This window comes from Eriocheir sinensis, chromosome 12 (assembly GCF_024679095.1).
Source record: "Eriocheir sinensis breed Jianghai 21 chromosome 12, ASM2467909v1, whole genome shotgun sequence".
In the NCBI taxonomy this organism is placed as follows: Eukaryota; Metazoa; Arthropoda; class Malacostraca; order Decapoda; family Varunidae; genus Eriocheir; species Eriocheir sinensis.
Genome location: NC_066520.1, coordinates 21,036,191 through 21,056,477, shown reverse-complemented (window position 1 = coordinate 21,056,477; position 20,287 = coordinate 21,036,191). Strand labels below are relative to the sequence as shown.

Here is a 20,287-nt window from a genome sequence, read left to right as displayed (position 1 = left end):
GCCGTTGATGTGTATTTATACCACCCAAACACCTAACTAGTGAGAGTCAAAGGATACTGAAATCACGAGAACAACGCCCAGGCAGACACCAGAACGTAACACTCATTAAGTATAGTCAGCCGTCCGATGACCCTTCACAGACAATCTCACTCGGTTGTCTCTTGTCACCCTTGTCTCTTACTTTAACTCACTGACTGCGAAAGAAATCTGGAAAAAGTATTATTACGAGAGATGGCTAACACACTACATTATCCAGCCATCTAATCACATATAACCCAGGACATATAAGAGGACCCTGAACCCCAGACAACTTATACCTGTAATTTACCTCTCGTCAGCGTCAACATGCGTGGTTACAAGGCTGTTTGGCGTGCACGGGGAGGGAGAGCAGGTGGGCGCAGTGTGTCGGGGGTCAGGCGCTTCGGTGTAAGAGGCACATGAATAATCGATGCAGCAAATTTGACACTGCCATTAAACTTTTAGGGTCAGTCTTCGCTTCATCCGGGAGGGGTTTCGATACCATGTTGGCGCTGCGATTGACACCCCCCCCACTCCCCCGTTCGTTCCTTTCTTTGTTAAGCTTGTGGCGTCGCTTGAAGTTACCGGCGTTTTCTTCTTTGTTACTTGCTTCTACTGTTTACTTCTTACTTTTTCTTCCTTTGTTACGCATTTTACGTTATGGCGTCGCTTGAAGTTACCGGCGTTTTCTTCTGTCTTACTTGCTTTAACTGTTTACTTCTTACTTTTTCTTTCTTTGTTACGCATTTTACGTTATGGCGTCGCTTGAAGCTACTGGCGTTTTCTTCTTTGTCTTGGTTACTTTTCTTACTTACTTCTTACTCATTTTACTTCTTTTCTCACTTCTCCGCGATTTCGTCCCTCATTTCCGGGTTCACTCCAACACTACTTTTTTCTTTGTTGAGTGTGTGTGTGTGTGTGTGTGTGTGTGTGTGTGTGTGTGTGTGTGTGTGTGTGTGTATGTGTGTGTGTGTGTGTTTGGATGTTCATGTTTGCTGTTGATTGTGTACTTTATTGAGGGTTAAATTAGTGATGTCACCTCTCTTTCTGGCCCCCCCATCACCCCCTTCATCACCCAATATTGCCCTACTTCTTCCTCCAGCTGGTCGCCCCTCTCCCTCTCTCTTTCTCTCTCTCCCTCTTTCTAAACTAAATGATGCTTGATGTGGATGATTCTTTATTGTAGCTCCTCAGCTCTCCATTCCCTCCCTTCTCTGAGCTTCGATGCCCCCCTACCTTCACCTTCCCCCTTCCCTCCCGTCTCCCTTTCTCCCTTCGCTCGCTCTTTCCCTTCTCCTCTCCCTCACTCTTTCCCTCGCCCCTTCCATCCCCCCTTTCCTCACCCTTTCCTCTTCCTTTCCCTACCCTTTTCCCTCACTCCTTCCCTCCCCTTTTCCCTCCTTTCCCTCACCCCTCCCATCTCGCTTTCCTTCACCCCTTCTCTCCAACCCTCCCTTCACCCCTACCAGTACTCTTACCCTCCCCCCCCTGCCCTCGTCGCCCCCTGTCTTTCGCTACCCAATAAACTGAACATGTTGCCCCCCCTTCGCCCCTGCTTCCCCTGCCTCCCCCCCCCCCCCGTGCCTGGTCTACGTAATGAGTCCAGGTAATGCATCAGCCACTAAGCATACCTGTCTTGTACACTTGCCTCCTAAACTATGTAAATGGCGCGCTCTCTCTCTTTTATACCTGATCTTTTTTTTCCCACCTGACCAGCGCGTTGGTATGTGGTTGGGTGTCTTTTTCTGCCTTTTCTTCTTTTTCGTGTTTTTCGTCTGTTCTTCTTTCTTATTTCTTTTTACTTCATTTTTTTCATTTTTTTCTTCTTTTTCGTATTTTCTTCTTCTTTCTTTCTTCTTTTTACCTCATTTCTTTTCATTTTCATTTCTTATTTTTTTCTTTTTCGCATTTTCTTTCTTCTTTCTTTCTTCTTTTTACTTTATTTATTTTAATTTCTTTTTCTTCTTCTTTCTTCTTTCTTTCTTCTTTTTATTTCATTTCATTTCTCTTTTTTTTCTTTTCTTTCCGTCAATGAAAGTTTTGTCTGCCTAAAAGAAGAAAAAAAAAACTAGTTCAACCTCGCATTGTCTTGTTTTTTTCTTTATTTAACGTCAGTGTGTGTGTGTGTGTGTGTGTGTGTGTGTGTGTGTGTTGCAAGGTCCTCGTCATTGACCTTTTAAAGCGAGTCTTGTTTGTGACGGGAGGTGCAGACGGCGGCGGTGGTGGTGGTGGTGGTGATGGTGGTGGTGGTGGTGGTGGTGGTGGTGGTTATGGTCGTAGTGGTGGTGGTGGCGGTAGTGGTGGCGGTGGTGGTGATGGTCGTAGTGGTGGTGGTGGCGTTAGTAGGGGTGGTGGAAGGGTGATGGTCGTAGTGGTGGTGGTGGTGGTGGTGATGATAGTTTGCCTTTAATGTAAGACGGACGATGTTCTTGTCGAGAGAGAGAGAGAGAGAGAGAGAGAGAGAGAGAGAGAGAGAGAGAGAGAACAATTCAGTCAATAATTACCAAAACGAAGATAAAGACACGAAGCAAACCGGTATCAGCTTAAACAAACAAACAAACAAAACAAAACAAACAAAAAACAAAAGAAAAAGACAAAACCCAATTAACGCGTATATATATTTTCACTCCTACAAAAAAACAAACACAAAAACTAAGGATCGGGTGACATTTCGCTCGCTTCAAACAATTACGAATTCTTATATAAAAAACAAACCGTTGAAATAAGATAGGCGGGCGAGGAAAGGATGTGGAGACTGATAAAGAGTGTGATTCAGGAGGAGGAGGAAGAGGAAGAAGAGGAGGAGGAGGAGGAGGGGGAGAGGAGGAAGGAAGGAAGGAGAGAGAGAGAGAGAGAGAGAGAGAGAGAGAGAGAGAGAGAGAGAGAGAGAGAGAAGGGAAAGGAGAAAAATAAACGAAATTAATTAAAATATCCGACAATTTTTGAGAACGGGAACCGGAAAGCGAATGTGTGTGTGTGTGTGTGTGTGTGTGTGTGTGTGTGTGTGTGTGTGTGTGTGTGTGTATGTGTGTGTGTGTGTGTGTGTGTTTGAGAGAGTGAAAAGAAAATAAGAAAAAGAAGCAAAAAATAAAAAAAGAAGAGATGGTTTGAACACTGAGAAAAATAAATAGACGTAAAAGGAAGTTAAGAAGAAGGGAAGAGGAGGGTAATAAATTTAAAGGGAAGGAGGAGGAGGAGGAGGAGGAGGAGGAGGAGGAGGAGAGCTAATGAAGGAGGAAGGGAGGGAAGGTGGGAGGGTAATTAAGGTTAGGACAAGAGGGCGACGGAAGGGAGAGAAAGAAAGAGAGAGAAAGACCGGGAATAGGAAACGATGAAAAATATATTATAGAAAAGAAGAAGAAGGGCAAAGTGATAAGGGCGCGAAGAAGGAGGGAGGAAGAGGGGAGAGATAATTAGGTGTGGTGGAAGGATGAAAGGGAAGAGGAGGAGGAGGAGGAGGAGGAAGAAGAAGAAGGTGGAAAGAAAGGAAGGGAAGGGAGAGTGTGAGGAATAATTTGCGAACGATCATGAAGGGAAGGAACTGCAATGGGACGAGGCAAGTTGAAAGAAAGGAGAGGAGGAAGGAGGTGCTTAAGGAAGAAGGGAGAGAAAGGAAAGGAATAAGTAAGCAAGGAAGGAAGGAAAGAAGAAAAAGAGGAGAAAGAGGAAGAAAGAAGGCAAGTTGTAGGAAAGGAGAGGAGGAAGGAGGTGCTTAAGGAAGAAGGGAGAGAAAGGAAAGGAATAAGTAAGCAAGGAAGGAAGGAAAGAAGAAAGAGAGGAGGAAGAGGACGAAAGAAGACAAGTTGAAAGAAAGGAGAGGAGGAAGGAGGTGCTTAAGGAAGATGGGAGAGAAAGGAAAAGAATAAGTAAGCAAGGAAGGAAGGAAGGGAAGGAAGAAGGGAGGGAAGAAAAGAAGGAAGAAAGGAAGGAAGAAAGAAAGAAAGATAGAAAGAAAGACAGAGAGAAAGAAAGGAACAGAGAAAGAAAGAAAGAAAGAAAGAAAGACAGAAAGAAAGAAAAAAAGAAAGAGAGGAGGGAAAAAAAGAAAGAAAGAAAGGAAAAAAGAAAGAAAGGAAGGAATGAAGGACGGATTTTTTTCCTTCCTCTTTTCTTTGTTTTCTTTACCCTTGTTTTTATTTCCTCCATTATTCATTTTTTCTTCTTCAGTTGTGTTTCATTTTCTTTCTTTTCCTCTTCGTCCTTTTTCACTCCCATCAAAAAAAATCAAAAAAATCCTTCGTTTTTCCCTTCGTCTGTATTTTTGTTTTCACCTCATTTATTTTTCCTTTCTTTTCTCTAATTTTCTTCTTCTCATCCTTGTTTTCATTCCTCTCATTCCTTTTCCTTTTCTTTTCTTTTCCTTCTGTTCTTAGCTATATATTTCTCCTTCATCAATTAATACCATCAGATTATTATTATTATTTTTGTTTTCGTCCATATTCTTGGTAGTTTTCCTCTCCTCGTAAACTTTCTTCTTTCTTCCGTCTTTTCTGGTCAATAATTCCCCTTCTCGTATTTATTTTCCCTCCATTCTATCTCCTCCTCCTCCTCCTCCTCCTCTCATTCATTTCTCCTTTCTTTTCTCTTTCTTTCTGGTCTAAAGTATAATTGTTTCCTTTCATCATTTACCATCAAATTATACTTTTCTTTTTTCTTTTTCGTTCTCATTCTTGGTAGTTTCCCCGCAGACTTCTCTCCACACACAACCCAAGAAAGCGCAAGTTAAAAGGTTGATTCGCATATGTTCTTCGTCTTCAATGATTCCCTTTTCTCATTTTTTCACTTGGATTTCCCTTCATCAGATTATTGCTTTCTTTATTTTCTTTCTTTTTCGTCCTCATTTTTGGTAGTTTTCCCGCAGACTTTCCTTCACACAATCCAAGAAAGCACAAGTTGAAAGGTTAATTTGCATATGTTCTTCCTCTTCAATAATTCCCTTGTTCTTTCTTTCTTGTATTAATCAGAGTAGTCGTATCGAGCTCTTAAGACGTGATGCTGAATTCTTCCCACACAATACGAGAAAGCACAAGTTAAAAGGTTAATTTGCATATGTTCTTCCTCTTCAATAATTTCTTTTTCTCTTTCTTTTTTTAGGATTAATCAGAGTAGTCATATCGAGCTCTTCAGACGTGATACACAAGACTCATTCTCCTTTGTCTGTGTGTATTTAATTTTTTCATCCTCTGTTCTCCTTCTTCTTCTTCTCCTTCTTTCTCTTTTCCTCCCTTCAATTTCCTCTTTTTCCCTTTTCACATCGCTATCTGTTCGTCCCTTCCCTGTCCCTTCATCTTTCCTCTTCCTCTTTCTCTTCTTCATCCCTCTCTTTCTCTCTCTCTCTCAATCTCGTCCTAATTCTCCTTCCCCCTTTCTTTTTATATATATTTGGCTTTTCTTTTTATGGCTTTGTGGCTTTCTTTCTTTTCCTTCTCTTTCCTGTAGTTTTATTTTTTTTTGCTGTATTTTCACTATTTATTCTTTTGTATTCGTTTTTTTCCCTCTTCTGTCCTTTCCTTTTAATTTTCAGTCATGTAGTTTCTTTTCTCTTTTTCCGTTCATCTTTTTTTCACATATTTTGCTTCTAATTTCTCTTCTTCATTTACCCTCTCTTCCCTTCCCTTCCCTTCCCTTCTCTTCCCTTCCTTTCCCTTCCCTATCCTTCCCTTCCCTTCCCTTCCCTTCTCTTCCTTTCCCTTCCCTTCCCTTCCCTTCCCTTCGCTTCCCTTCCCTTCCTTTCCCATTCTATCCTTTCATATCCTTTTACTTTAAGCTCATTCCTTTATCTTCCATTCCTTTCCTTCTCTTTCATCTCCTTTCCTTTCCTTTCATATACTTTCTTCTTTTTCTTCCTCCATCTTCCTTCCCTACTGTCCTCCCTCACTCCTTCCTTCCTTACCTCCTGCTCTCTCTTCCTCCCTCCCTCCCTCCCTTCCCTACATTCTTTCCTCCCCTTCCCTTGGTATTTAAAGTAGATCCCATAAGCGCTGAGGTTTGAGACTTGAAGAGACTCTGATTCCTTCCCTTCACTCCTCACTCATGTTATCTACGCCTTCCTTTGTGTCTCTGTTCCTTTCCTTTATTCTCTCCTTCCTTTCTTCCTCTCTTTCTTCCTTTCTTCCCTCCTTCCTTCATTCATATATTCATTAATTCATTCATTATTTTTTGTTTTCTTCCTTTTATTCTTTCTTTATCTATCTCACTTCCTTCCTTTCTTTCTACCTTTCTTTCGTTTCCTTTCGTCTTGTCTCTCTTTCTTCATTCATTCATTCATTATTTTTTGCTCTCTTGTCATCTTTCTTCATCAATCTCCTTTCCTTCCTTTCTTTCTTATCCTTCTTTCGTTTCCCTTTGAGAGAGAGCCAGTAGGAGGCGAAGGAGAAGGATAACAGGGAATAAAAGAAGAGGAAAGGGAATAAGGACGAGGTTGAGAAAGAGAGAGAGAGAAAGAAGAGAAGAAAGAGGAGGAGGAAAGGAGAATAAGATGAAGGAACAAACAGGGAAAGTCGGATAGGGAAGTGAAAAGGGAGAAGAGAGAGACAGGTAAAGGGAGGAAGAAGAAGGGGAATAAGGAGAAAGAAAAGGGAGAGGGAACCAGATGAAGGGAGGAAGAAGGGGCAGGAGGGAAGGTCATTACAGGTTAATACGGTAATGAGTCCCTAATTAACGGTGAGTAAGGTACAGGTAAGGAACAGGTGGCTATCAGAAAGGCGAACGAAAGGGAAAGTGGGAAGAAGAGGGACGGGGGAAAGGGTCAAAGAGGTAAATGATAAAGATAAGAGAAAGGGATTATAGAACTAGAAGGAAGGAAAAGGATGGAAGATAGGGATGATAGGAATGGAAACAAGGGCGAGACGAAAGAAAGAAAGAAAGGAAAATGAGGGAGAGAATGGGTGAAGATGGCTAGAGGGAGAGTGAGACAGAGAGAGATTGAAAAAGATGATGCAGTATGTGTGTGTGTGTGTGTGTGTGTGTGTGTGTGTGTGTGTGTGTGTGTGTGTGTGCGTGTGTGTGTGTGTCGTGAGCGCCCATCTTCTTGTTTTCCGCGGCGCCGTTCTCTTAAAAGGATAGATCGCGTGCCTCGTCCCTGGCTGAGGAGTGGCCATGTAGCGGCGCCCACGCACTAGACACCATTAATGCCATGTCGTTCGTGGGCGTCCCTTGTCATTACGGGATGTGTTGACGCTTAGATTGGCTCTCGTGTGTCTTTCTAACCCTCTCGCCATCTTCTTTTTTTTGTTGCTATCCTTTCAAATTCATGTTCGCTTTCATTTTTTTCTTTTTTATTTCTGTCGTTCATTGACTTTATAACCTCGTCACTTTGTTTGTGTTGCTTTCCTTTTAAATTTACACCCGACACTTTTTTTTATACCTTATACTTCCTTCTATCCTTTCCTTTTCTCTCTTTTTCCTATTATTTTCATCTATCGTTACACTTCTTTTATTTTTCTAATACCGTGTACTTCCTTCTAGCCTCTCCTGTTCTCTCTTTTTTCCTATCATTTTCATCTATTGTTCCTTGTGTTTTTATCCTTCTTGCCACCTCGTTTTCCAATCCTCCATATTTGTGTTGGTCTGTTCACTTTTTTTTCTTATATTTCCTTCTATCCTTCATTGCTCTCTTCTTTTCTTGGTTTTCTCTATGTCTTATTTTACCTGTTTCTCCGTCCCGTCCCAGTCCGACCCTTTCCATCTCTTTCTGTAACCTCTCCTTTTTCCATTCTTCCTTCCCTTCTGTCAATCGAGCTCTCCCTTTTATCTTTTTCCTTCTTTAATTAACCTCCTAACTCCCTTTCCCACTTTTCTCTACGCCTTATTTTACCTTTCCCTCCCTCTTATCCCACTCCGAGCCTTTCCCTCTCCGTCCGTAACCTTCCCTTCTCCCTTTCTTCCTTCCCTTCTGTCAAACGAGCTCTCTATTTTATCTTTTTCCTTCTTTAACCACCTAACTCCCTTTCTTGCATTTCTCTAAGTCTTATTTTACCTAGTCTTTCCCTCCCCGTCCGTAACCTCCCAAACTTCCCTTCCTTCTTCTCCTTTTGCTGTATTTTTTCTTTTTAACCACCTAACTCCCTTTCTTGCATTTCTCTAAGTCTTATTTTACCTTTCCCTCCTTCCCGTCCCACTCCGAGTCTTTCCCTCCCCGTCCGTAACCTCCCAAACTTCCTTCCTCCCTTCCCGTGTGACCCCACCTTTATTTCCTCGTAATGGGACAGGGTGGCGCAGCGGTAAAGGCCGTGACTCTTGATCTGAGGGTCCAGCGTTCGAGGCGGGGCAGCGGGGGTGTCGTGCGGGAGATATATCGCTCTCTTGACACCCTTACAGAGCCCAAGCGAGTTCTATTTTCCACTTTCCACGTGACGCTCACCACTTTACCTTTCCTGCCGAGGTAACCAGCGGCCTCTTGCCCACAGGGAGGAGAAGCAGCGTCCTGGAGTTGCCCCTCTTGCCCCCGTCAGGTGAATTCTTTGGTTGTTTCACTCCAGCACCTGCCTCGTCTGTTCGTGCTGTTGTCCTCCACCTCCTACCTGTTGGTCCTCATTTGTGTCTCACTGATTACCTGGATCGTGATTATGTTAGGCTCACTTTTTTTCATTGGTGTTTTTTTTATATTTTATTTTACAGCTTAAGAAACAGCTCAAGGGCAACAAAAAAGGTGTTAAATAAAAGCCCGTTAATCGTTGTTCCTACACAGACAAAAAAGTTATGAGCTGGCAAAAGAGAGGTCAAACTAACTAAACTTTTCTGTCTTTCTTTTTTACAGCTTAAGAAACAACTCAAGGGCAACAAAAAAGGTGTTAAATAAAAGCCCGTTAATCGTTGTTCCTACAGAGACAAAAAAGTTATGAGCTGGCAAAAGAGAGGTCAAACTAACTAAACTTTTCTGTCTTTCTTTTTTACAGCTAAAGAAACAGTTCAAGAGCAACAAAAAAGGTCTTAAATAAAAGCCCGTTAATCGTTGTTCCTACACAGACAAAAAAGTTATGAGCGGCCAAAAGAGAGGTCAAACTAACTAAACTTTTCTGTCTTTCTTTTTTACAACGAAGGAGACGGCTCAAGGGCAACAAAAAGAGTGTTAAAATAAATAAAAAAGCCCGCTACTCACCGCTCCCACAACAACCATTACCTCACAACAGACTTGCCTCTTACCACTTGTCTCAGTCACTTCTTTACCTCTCTTCCCGAAATTACTGTTGGGCCCACTTTTTTTTATTGGTGTTTTCTGTCTGTTACCTCTTATCTCGTTTCACTCACTTTATCTCTCCTCCCGAAATTACTGTTGGGCCCACTTTTTTTATTGGTGATTTCTGTCTGTTACCTCTTATCTCGTTTCACTCACTTTATCTCTCCTCCCGAAATTACTGTTGGGCCCACTTTTTTTATTGGTGTTTTCTGTCCGTTACCTCTTACCACTTGTCTCACCTCTTCTTCACCTCCCACTTCTTCTCTTCTCCTCCCGAAATTGACCTCTCTTTTGGGCCACTCTTTTAAACTCTTTTTTTTTTATATAGGGGCAGTGATTAGCGGTCTTTTTTTTCCCTCCTCTTTATTTCTTTTTTCCCTTGAGCTGCTTCCTTTACCGTAAAACAAAAAGAAAAAATTATCAGTTTAGTTTACATGTGTCTTATCTACCCACCTGTCTCTTCTGTTCCTTACCTGTTCTAATTAGTGTATCCAATTATCCACTCGTAACCCACTCATGTACCTGTTGTTCACCTGGTTATCAATGTACACCTGTGTCTTACCTGTAACTACCCTCACCTGTACTCATCAGTGTATTCATCTCACCCACCTGTCTCACTCACTCATGTATACCTGTGTTTGTCGATGTATACCCGTCTGTTGCCTCACTACCTGTCTCAATCATTCACCTGTCCTCCATGTATACCTGAATCACACACCTGTTTTTTTTTTTTTTTTAATCAGTGTGTATCTGTACTCATTCCTGTTCACACTTGTATCACTAACGTTTTTTTTTTTTATCTCACGCCACTTGTCATGATTCGTGTGTGTGTGTGTGTGTGTGTGTGTGTGTGTGTGTGTGTGTGTGTGTGTGTGTGTGTGTGTGTGTGTGTGTGTGTGTGTGTGTGTGTGTGTGTGTGTGTGTGTGTGTGTCCTTCGTCAGTGGTTACATGTGTATATCTTCACCTCAGTATAATGTGTATTTTTATTTTTAGTGCCTTTGTATAACTTGTGTATTTCTCTCTCTGTCTGTCTATCTGTCTATCTATCTATCACTCTATCTATCTATCTATCTATCTATCACTCTATCTATCTATCTATCTATCTCAATCTCACGTTTTCACTCTACTCAACTCCTTTCTAATGTATTCCAAGTCTATCAGTTTATCTTACACATTTATACATTACATATTTTGCCTTTTAAATCGTCTCTCAATATTATCCGCTGTCAGTCACGTGTTTACCTGAGTCCTTCTTACCTGAGTCACGAATATTAACAAAGGTTTCGGTACTGTAATTACTATCGTTATATATTTGTGTCCATTTATAGTGTGTGTGTGCGTTCGTCTGTGTGTGTGTGCGTGTGTGTGTGTGTGTGTGTGTGTGTGTGTGTGTGTGTGTGTGTGTGTACATAAATTGTTTCAGTGTTTATGCTTAATTAAGTCTGACATTCCCCACACCCACATATCCCCCCCTCCCCCCCACCACCAGTCCTCTCCCCTCTCTCCTTCCTCCCCTCCCCTGTACTCCCCTTCCAAACCTTACTCTCTCCTTCTCTCCCCTCTGAACCTCTCCTGTCCCTTCCCCTTCCTTCCCCTTTCTCTCCCCTCTGTACCCCCCTTTCCCTTCCCTTCACTCCCCATATCCTTTTTTTTTCTCCTTCTCACTCCCTTTCCTTTCCTTTCCTTTCCTTTCCCTCCTCTCCCCATAGCCCCTTCTTTTCCCTTCTCCCCCTCTAATCTCCCCTCTTTCCCTACCCTGTACCTCCTATATATCCCCTTCCTTTCCTCTTTCCTTTCCCCTTCTCTCCCCTTCGTTCATTGACCTAAGCACTGCACCCTCCTCCCATATACTCTCTCACCCACACCCTTCTCGGAGACCTTAAGAAACCCACCCACACTAATTGTCTTCTGTCTACCCACACACCACTCCCACAGCTCCTCAATTAGCCTATCCACACTCGCCTCCATGACCTCATTTTAACCTTTCCCTAATCCATAGACAACATATTTTAACCGTGACAGTCTACATATATATTCAACGTCTTATTCTTTACTGTGGTCTTAATGCATCTGATATCCCTTTGTTATCATCTATGCTCGCCTCCATGACCTCATTTTAACCTCACTCTCATCTATAGACAACTTATTTTTACCGTGCCAGTCTACATATATATTCAACGGCTTATTTTTTACTACGGTCCTAATGCTTGTGATATACTACTTATTCACATTTCCCTTCACTCACTTAACCTAACGTAACCTAACCTTGCTCAACCTAACATACCATTTTTACATTTCCCTTCAATAATTGTCTTTTTACCTCACTTTCACTTGATTATTTACTACGGTCCTAATGCTTCTGATATCCTACTTCTTTTTCACATTTCCCTTCACTCACTAAGGTAATGTAAGCTAACCTTCCTTAACCTAACATACCATTTTTACATTTACCCTCAATAATTGTCTTTTTACCTCACTTTCACTTTATTCTTTACTACGGTCCTAATGCTTCTGATATCCTATACTTCTTCACACTTATCTAACCTAACCTAACCTAACCTAATGTAACCTGACCTTGCTTGACCTAACATCCCTCCTACATATTTCCCTTCAATAACTCTCTCTCTCTCTCTCTCTCTCTCTCTCTCTCTCTCTCTCTCTCTCTCTCTCTCTCTCTCTCTCTGCCTTCACCTTTTTCTCTCCTTTCTACTCGCTTACACCCTCACAGTGAGACTTCAAGATAAATGGATAATGGAGAGCAACAAAAGATGAATGAGGAATAGAATGAAGGAGGCAGAAAATGGAATGAGTTTGAGGGAAAGAAAAAACAACTACACCGGGCTGCCAACGTTTTTATATGCCTCATTCCATTGTGTTTAGGCTTCCACCCACCACTCCTCCCCACCCTAAATCCCCCACCCACTCCACTACCTCCCCTCTCCACCCCTTTCTCCACACCATTCAGTCACACACCTGCCCCCCCCTACGTCTTTCTCTGCCCCATCTCATACCACCTCACCCCTGCCCACTACACCCACCCACATCCCTTCACCCCCTTCCAACTCTACTCCACACCCCACCATCACCCCACTCACACCCATCCCACATCACCTCAACCAGACCACAGCCCTCCCATACCATCCCGTCCCCTATCTCACCCTACTCCACACCCCGTCCACATCACCCCACCCATGCCCCCCCCGCCCCCCTCACCCCACGTATCCCCTCACCCCCCCGCCCCCCACTGGCTGCTAAGTGCGTCTGGTCCCATAATCAGGGCCGTCGGGGCCACACCCTCCTGACCCCGCATGAAAATTGATGTAGAAAAAAAAGGGAGTTTAATTCTGTCTTCACTCTCTCTCTCTCTCTCTCTCTCTCTCTCTCTCTCTCTCTCTCTCTCTCTCTCTCTCTCTCTCTCTCTCTCTCTCTCTCTCTCTCTCTCTCTCTCTCTCTCTCTCTCTCTCTCTCTCTCTCTCTCTCTCTCTCTCTCTCTCTCTCTCTTTATCGACGTATCTTTATCTATTAATCTATCTCATCTTTATCGTTTTTCCCTTTTTCTTTTCTCCTTTTCCTTCTATCTTCTTTTTTCTCTCTAGTCTAAGGCAACTATTTCTAACTTTTCAATTCTCTCTCTCAACCGCTCAACCTCCTCTTCTTCTCTTTCTCCTTCTCAAACTCCACCATTTTGCTACTTCATGTTCCCATCAACCTCCTCTCTTCCTCTTTCTACTCTCTTTCTTTTTTCTCTTTCTATCCTTCATTTCTCAACCTCTCAACCTCTTAACCTCCTTTCTTCTTTCTCTTCCTCAAACTCCAACTCCTCCATTATCTTCCCATCAACCTCTACTCCTCTTTCTACCCTCTTTATTTTTCCTTTTTCTAACCTTCAATTCTCAACCTCTCAACCTTTCAATCTCCTTTCTTGTTTCTCCTCCTCAAACTCCAACTCCTCCATTATCTTCCCATCAACCTCCACTCCTCTTTCTACCCTCTTTATTTTTTCTCTTTCTAACTTTCAATTCTCTCAACCTCCTTTTCTCGTTCTCCTCCTCAAACTCCCCCATTATCTTCCCATCAACCTCCTTCCCCTTTTTACCTCCTCTTCTTTCCTTGGGCAACTAACTCACCTTCCCTGATAACGCCCCTTCTTCCCCTTCCTCCCTTCCTCTAGAGTCTAGACTGATGTTATCTCTCCCCTTCTCTTCCCCTCGTAGTTCTCCTCCTCGTCCTCCTCCTCTTTTATTTTCCTTCCTTTCTCCTTCTTGTTCATCCTCACCTCCTCACCTATCCCCATCTCCTGCTCTCTCTCTCTCTCTCTCTTCTCTTTCTTTTAACTCCACTTTCGTTTTCCTGTTTCTCTCTTCTCCTTCTCCTCCTCCTCGTCCTTCTCCTCTCCTATTTTCCTTCTATGCTCCTTGTTCATCATCACCTCCTCGTAACCCCTTCTCAGTGTCTCTCTTTCTCTCGTCTTTCTTTTAACTCAACTTACTTTTTCCTTTTTTTTCTTTCTGTTCCCTTTCTCCCCTTCCTCCCTGCTCGCTCGCTCCCCTTCCTCCTCACACACTATCTATCTTGTTATGTGTGTCCCACTTTAGTTGTTTGTCCCTATTAATTTGACTGTGGGACGAAACAATGAAACCCAGACGATGGAGACGAACGAAAGATGGCGGGCGGGGAAGGAGAGAGAGAGAGAGAGAGAGAGAGAGAGAGAGAGAGAGAGAGAGAGAGAGAGAGAGAGAGAGAGAGAGAGAGAGAGAGAGAGGATAACAGAAAAAGAAAAAAAGAAAGTACGGAAGAAAAAGATGAAAAACGATAAGAAAGATAAATATAAAGGAAGGAAGGAAGATAAATAGTTTAAGAAAGTACGAAAGAAAGAAGGAAAGAGGAAAACCGATGACGAAGAAGAGATAAAAAGAAGGAAAAAAGGAAAGAAATGAAAGAAAAAGTAAAAAAGGAGATAAAAAATGGAAAAACGAGAGAGAGAGAGAGAGAGAGAGAGAGAGAGAGAGAGAGAGAGAGAGAGAGAGAGAGAGAGAGAGAGAGAGAGAGAGAGAGAGAGAGAGAGAAAACTGAACACTAGAATGAAAAAAAAAACATGTCACTATCTTAAAATGAGAAAGAGAAGGAGAAGGGAAACAGGAAAACAACAAAATGAGGTTAACCAGGAAACGAAAACATAACTGCCAAATAAAACAGAATTAAAAGAGAATTGAGGAAGAGGAAAAATACGTAGTGCAGAATAAAAGAAAAAAAAAGACCATGGAAGAGGTGAAGGATAGGGAGCGACAGGGAGACAGGGAGATAAATGAAGGGAGGGAGGGAGAGAAAGAGGGAGAAGGAGAGAGCGAGATGAAGAAAAATTTATGATAGAGGGAGACATGGAGGAAAAAAATGGAGAGAAGAAAGAGGAATAGAAAGGAAGATTGAAGATAGGAAAAAAACAAGCAAAGATGGAAGGAAGTAGAGGGGAAGAAGAGGAGGAAAAAAAGGGAGATATAAGAATGAAGTGGAGGAGAGAGACAGAGAGAGATGGAGGAGAATTGAAGCTAAAAAAGAGAAATAGGGAATAGCAGAATGAAGCAGACAAGTATGGAGAAGAATGAAGGGAAGGAAGAAGAAGGAAGTAGAAGAGAGTGGAAGAAAGAGAGGGAAGGGAAGGAAGAGGATAATAGAAACGATAGATAAATAGACAGAGAGATAGAGAAGGAAAAGAAGAAAGAAAGAGGAAAGGGGACGAGAGAGCGAGGAAAAGAAAGAAGGGAGGAGGAGAATGAAAGCAAAAGAGAGCAAAAGGAAGGAAGGAAGAGGGAAACAGGAGGAAAGGGGGAGGAGACAGCGCGGAAAAGAAAGAAGGAAATAGGAGAATAAAAGAGAAAGAGAGAAAAAGAAAGCAAGAGGAGAGCAGGAAATAATGAACGAGACAAAGAAGAAAAAGAAGGACCAGAGAAGCAGAGAAGAACCAGGAGGGAGGGACATCTATCCTGCTAAATAGGGTTGGATAAGTTAGGAGGAGAGTTGGGGATCCGTGAATTGGGTTAGATTCCTTAACTTGTACGTGTGTATGGCGGAGGCGATAGCTAGTGACTGCCCTGTGTGTGTGTGTGTGTGTGTGTGTGTGTGTGTGTGTGTGTGTGTGTGTGTGTGTGTGTGTAACGAAACTAATTGGATCAGTTCAACGGGACTAGTGAAAGAAAAAAGAAAAAGAGAGAGAGAGAGAGAGAGAGAGAGAGAGAGAGAGAGAGAGAGAGAGAGAGAGAGAGAGAGAGAGAGAGAGAGAGAGAGAGATACATTCCTCCATTAGTTCATGACACTCTACCCTCTCTCTCTCTCCCTCCCTCCTTCCCTCCCTTCCCTCCCTCCTTCCCCCTCCTTCCTTCCCTCTTCTTTTCCTCCATTTCCCTCCATCCCTTCCACCTCTTCCATTCCACCCTTCCCTTCCTTCCTTCCTTCCTTTCTTCCATTTCTCCCCTTCGTTGCGCATGGAACGAACACACATACATACATACATATATACATACATGCATACACACAACATACATGCATATATGAAGAGGGGAAGGAAGCGGTGTGTGTGTGTGTGTGTGTGTGTGTGTGTGTGTGTGTGTGTGTGTGTGATATTTACATAGCGTCACAAGCGCATACTCTCTCCCATCCCCTTCATTTCTCCCCTTCTCCCCTCTCTCTTTCCTCCCCTCTCATCAACTCCCTTCTCCCTTCCCTTTAAACTCCGCCCTTTAATTCTCTCCCTTCCCCTTCCTCTTCTTTTTACCTCCCTTCTCTATCCTACCCTGCTCTATCCATGAAGGAGAAGAGACGGAAGGAGGCGTAGATGAAAGAGTGGGATGTTGGGAAGAGGAATAAAGGAAAATAAAAAGAAAGAAGTTTGTACATTATATATAAAAGAGGAAAGTGGAAGTAAAGAGTGATAAAGTTGAAAAGTATTATAGATAAGTAGGAAAGTGGCGAAAGTGGAGACGGAAGAAAATAAAGTGCCAGGTAGTTCTGAGGGGGATAAGAAGGAGGAGGAGGAGGAGGAGGAGGAGGAGGAGGAGGAGGAGGGAAGAAAAGGAGACGATGAGAGAGAGAGAGAGAGAGAGAGAGAGAGAGAGAGAGAGAGAGAGAGAGAGAGAGAGAGAGAGAGAGAGAGAAATTTTCATGGGTGTTTGAGGTTAGAAAATAAACAACACTAATGGGCTATTATTTGTGTGTGTGTGTGTGTGTGTGTGTGTGTGTGTGTGTGTGTGTGTGTGTTTATTGATCCTTCTACCACTACAGAGAGAGAGAGAGAGAAATTTTCATGGGTGTTTGAGGTTAGAAAATAAACAACACTAATGGGCTATTATTTGTGTGTGTGTGTGTGTGTGTGTGTGTGTGTGTTTATTGATCCTTCTACCACTACAGAGAGAGAGAGAGAGAGAGAGAGAGAGAGAGAGAGAGAGAGAGAGAGAGAGAGAGATAGCACGATGATATATTTTCTGATTTCAAGGCCATAATTCCAATGCCTTATCACCCTTACCTTGACCTCCTCCTCCTCCTCCTCCTCCTCCTCCTTTCCACTATCTCAGTAAGGGGACGAAATTATTATTATTATTATTATTATTATTATTATTATTATTATTATTATTATTTTACTTTTAGGGATGGATTTGTTTATTCTATGTGAGAGTTTCTGATTCGTGGTCATAAATAGACTGTCTTTTCTCTCTCTCTTTTTTTTCCTTCCTCTGTCTCCTCCATAATCTGCGAATCATCGTCATCAATCAGAACGAGAAATAGAAATAGATGGCTCTGAGGCTCTCGTGTAAGGAAACGAAGGTAAACATAATCGCCCAGGATCATGTCACGCGGCGGAGGCAATCACATAACAGCATTTGACTCTGACACGACGAGCAGAAATGAATATACGCAGTGACGCAATTAGCATAGTCAAACTAAGAAAAATGTTGCAGCGGTAGTGAAATTTACAGAAGAAGAAGCCTAATAAATAAAAGGAGGTTGAAGGAAGTGGATAGCGTTTAAATAGTTGATCCAGTTGCTAAGAGAAATATTGCAGCGGTAGGGAAATTTACAGAAGAAGAAGCCTAATAAATAAAAGGAGGTTGAAGGAAGTGGATAGCGTTTAAATAGTTGATCCAGTTGCTAAAAAATTATATTTCAGCGGTAGAGAAATTTACAGAAGAAGAAGCCTAATAAATAAAAGGAGATTGCAGGAAGAGGGTAGCGTTTAAATAGTTGATCCAGTTGCTAAGAAAAATATTCCAGTTGTAGGGAAATTTACAGAAGAAGAAGGCTAATAAATAAAAGGAGGTTGAAGGAAGAGGGTAGCGTATATATATATATATATATATATATATATATATATATATATATATATATATATATATATATATATATATATATATATATATATATATATATATATATATATATATATACATATATATATCCATTGTTTTGTCACTCCTATGAAATGTCACTTCTTTGAAATTTATATTTGATTTGTCACTCCTTTGTTACGTCACTCCTATGAAATGTCACTCCTTTGAATAGGACCGCTCTTCTATACACTCTTTTCTGGGGGCAGCGATGATTAGCGGGCTCTTTTTCTTCTTTTCCTAACTTTTTTTTTTTTCCTTTCACCTGCTTCCTTTACTGTAACCCCCCCCCTCCCCCCTCCACACACACACACACACACACACACACACCTCCCTCCACCCCACACACACTCCTAATTCCCTCTCCACGTATATATTAAAGGTATCGCACCCCACAAATGAGCAAGAAGTAGCAGGTGAGAACACAGGTGCGTACACTTTACGACCTTCAGGTGTACCATTTAGTCTTCAGGTAAACCTTTGACAGACAGACATTGATCGTGAGGTTCCTGTAATCCCTCGTTTTGTGTGTGTGTGTGTGTGTGTGTGTGTGTGTGTGTGTGTGTGTGTGTGTGTGTGTGTGTGTGTTTTAATGTAAGATCGCATGACGGAGGTGAACTAATGTATTAATTCCTTTTTCACGTAATTGTTTCGGGGTTCGATTTGGCGGTGGTGGGCGGTTCTTGGGAAGGCAGAAGGAAGGGGAAGAAAAGTTGTCGTGGTGGTGAAGAGTTATAGGAAGAGGAGAATACAAGGTGACTGATATCTAGTGAAGGGAGACGAGGTGGTTGAAAAATGTCGATGGGGAGTTCCAGGAAGAGGTAGGCGAGAATAGGTGAGGGATATAGGGTTAGAGAAGGGAGAAGAAAGGGAGAGTGGTGTTTGGGAGAGTTACAGGAAGTGGAAGGAGGGAACAAAAAGTGATTGATGTGTCCAGTGAAGGGAGACGAGGTGATTGAAAATGATGATGGGGAGTTCCAGGAAGAGGCAAGAGAGAATAGGTGAGGGATAGGGTTAGAGAAGAGAGAAGAAAGGGGAAGAAAAGTAGTGGTGGTTGGGAGAGTTACAGGAAGTGGAAGGAGAGAATAAAACTGATTGATATGTCTAGCGAAAGGAGACGAGGTGACTGAAAAACGTTGATAGGACGTTCCAAGAAGAGGCAAGAGAGAATGGGAGGTGTGGGATAGACTTAGAGAAGGGTGAAGGGAGGGAAAGAGAAATAGTGGTGGTTGAGAGAGTTACAGGAAGTGGAAGAAGAGAATAAAAAGTGATTGATGTCTCTAGTGGAGGGAGACGAGGTGACTGAAAACGAGTGATTGTCAAAGTTCCAGGAAGAGGCAAGAGAGAAAAGAGGTAAGGGCAAGAGGAAGGAGAGAGGAATGAAAGGTAAATGTGAGACAGGGGTAATTGATACAGGTATATAAAAGAGTAGGGGAGAGCGAGATAATGGACATGGCAGGTAGAGAGTGGGGGAAGGGGGAAAATGGGTTATGGGGACTGTGAATTAAGGAGGCAGGCGTGGAGAGGGAAGGGGTGTGATGGGAAGAGGTCAAGAAAGGGGAGAAGAGAATAGGAGGTGATGGATATGGTTAGGTTTTTTGTTTGTTTGTTTGTTGTGGACTTTTTTTCTTGATATTTTTTCTTTTTTCTTTCTTTCCTTTTTTGTCCTTGAGTCATTTATTATTCTTTCTTTCCTTTTTTGGCCCTTGAGCTTCTTATTGTACTGTAAACAAAAAATGGGGAAGGAAGAGACAGAGATAGAGAGGGAATGAAGGGGAAGAGGATGGGTAGTGATGGGAAGCGTTTGGAAAGGAGAAAGTTGAGGGAAGAGGAAGGAAAGATGGGGCAGTCAGAGCCATAGGAAAGGAGAGTGGAGCGAGTGTTGACTTGACGAGGCTATCTAGAGGACGGGCAATGAAGGGCAAGCTAGTGATGTACGCTGAGGGGGAGGAAGAAGAGAGGAAGAAGAAGGACGATGTAATGGTAGAGCTTTAGAAATGGGGGAGCAATAAGACATGTGAAAGAGGAAATGGGGAAAAAAAATCGACAAAATAAATATGTACTACGCCTAACTTAGGAGCAGTAAGTAGCGGGCTTTTTTTTTCATTATTGGTTTTTTTTTTTACGCCCTTGCACTGTCTCCTCTGCTGTAAAAAAAATAATGGATGAAACTTATATATATTGAGAAAAAATATATAAATTCCCATAAAAAAGTAAAACAAAAGAAGGGAAGGATGAGGAATGATGTAAAGGGTCGTGCTTATAAATAGGCTGAGGAATGGTGAGCGTGGAATGGGTAACAAAGGGGTATCGAAGAGGGGAAAAGTTAGGTTAGGTTATTATTATTCTCAGGGAGGGGAAGCGGGGAGCGTGGCACAACAGCTGTTTCTCCCATTCCCAAGAGGTGGTGATGGTCTGTGGTCACAATACATGGCTGGCGGTACAGCGGAGGGACAGGCGGCCTCGGGATGGCGTATCTAAACAGCTGGTTTTCTCATCCCTGGCCGAGGTGTTGATGGGCCCTGTCTGCAGTGTGTGTTGGGGGGTAAGGCCTGGTGGGGATCGGCAGCCTCGTGTATCACTTGCTAGACGAGGCGAAGGGAAAACAGTCACCGTGTAAGCTGTTGTACACACACCCGTCATCACAGCCTAAAGACCCTCGCTTGCTAACAGGACACACGGAACCATAGTGAAGAAATAAAAGCAAACAGAGTA

At 42.6% G+C, this 20,287-nt stretch overlaps 1 protein-coding gene across 6 annotated transcripts in view; it reads left to right on the top strand.

The window, feature by feature from the left end:
• Positions 1-20,287, top strand: part of LOC126997602 (adenylate kinase isoenzyme 5-like) — an 81,156-nt gene that overhangs the window by 11,848 nt on the left and 49,021 nt on the right. The window lies entirely within an intron of this gene.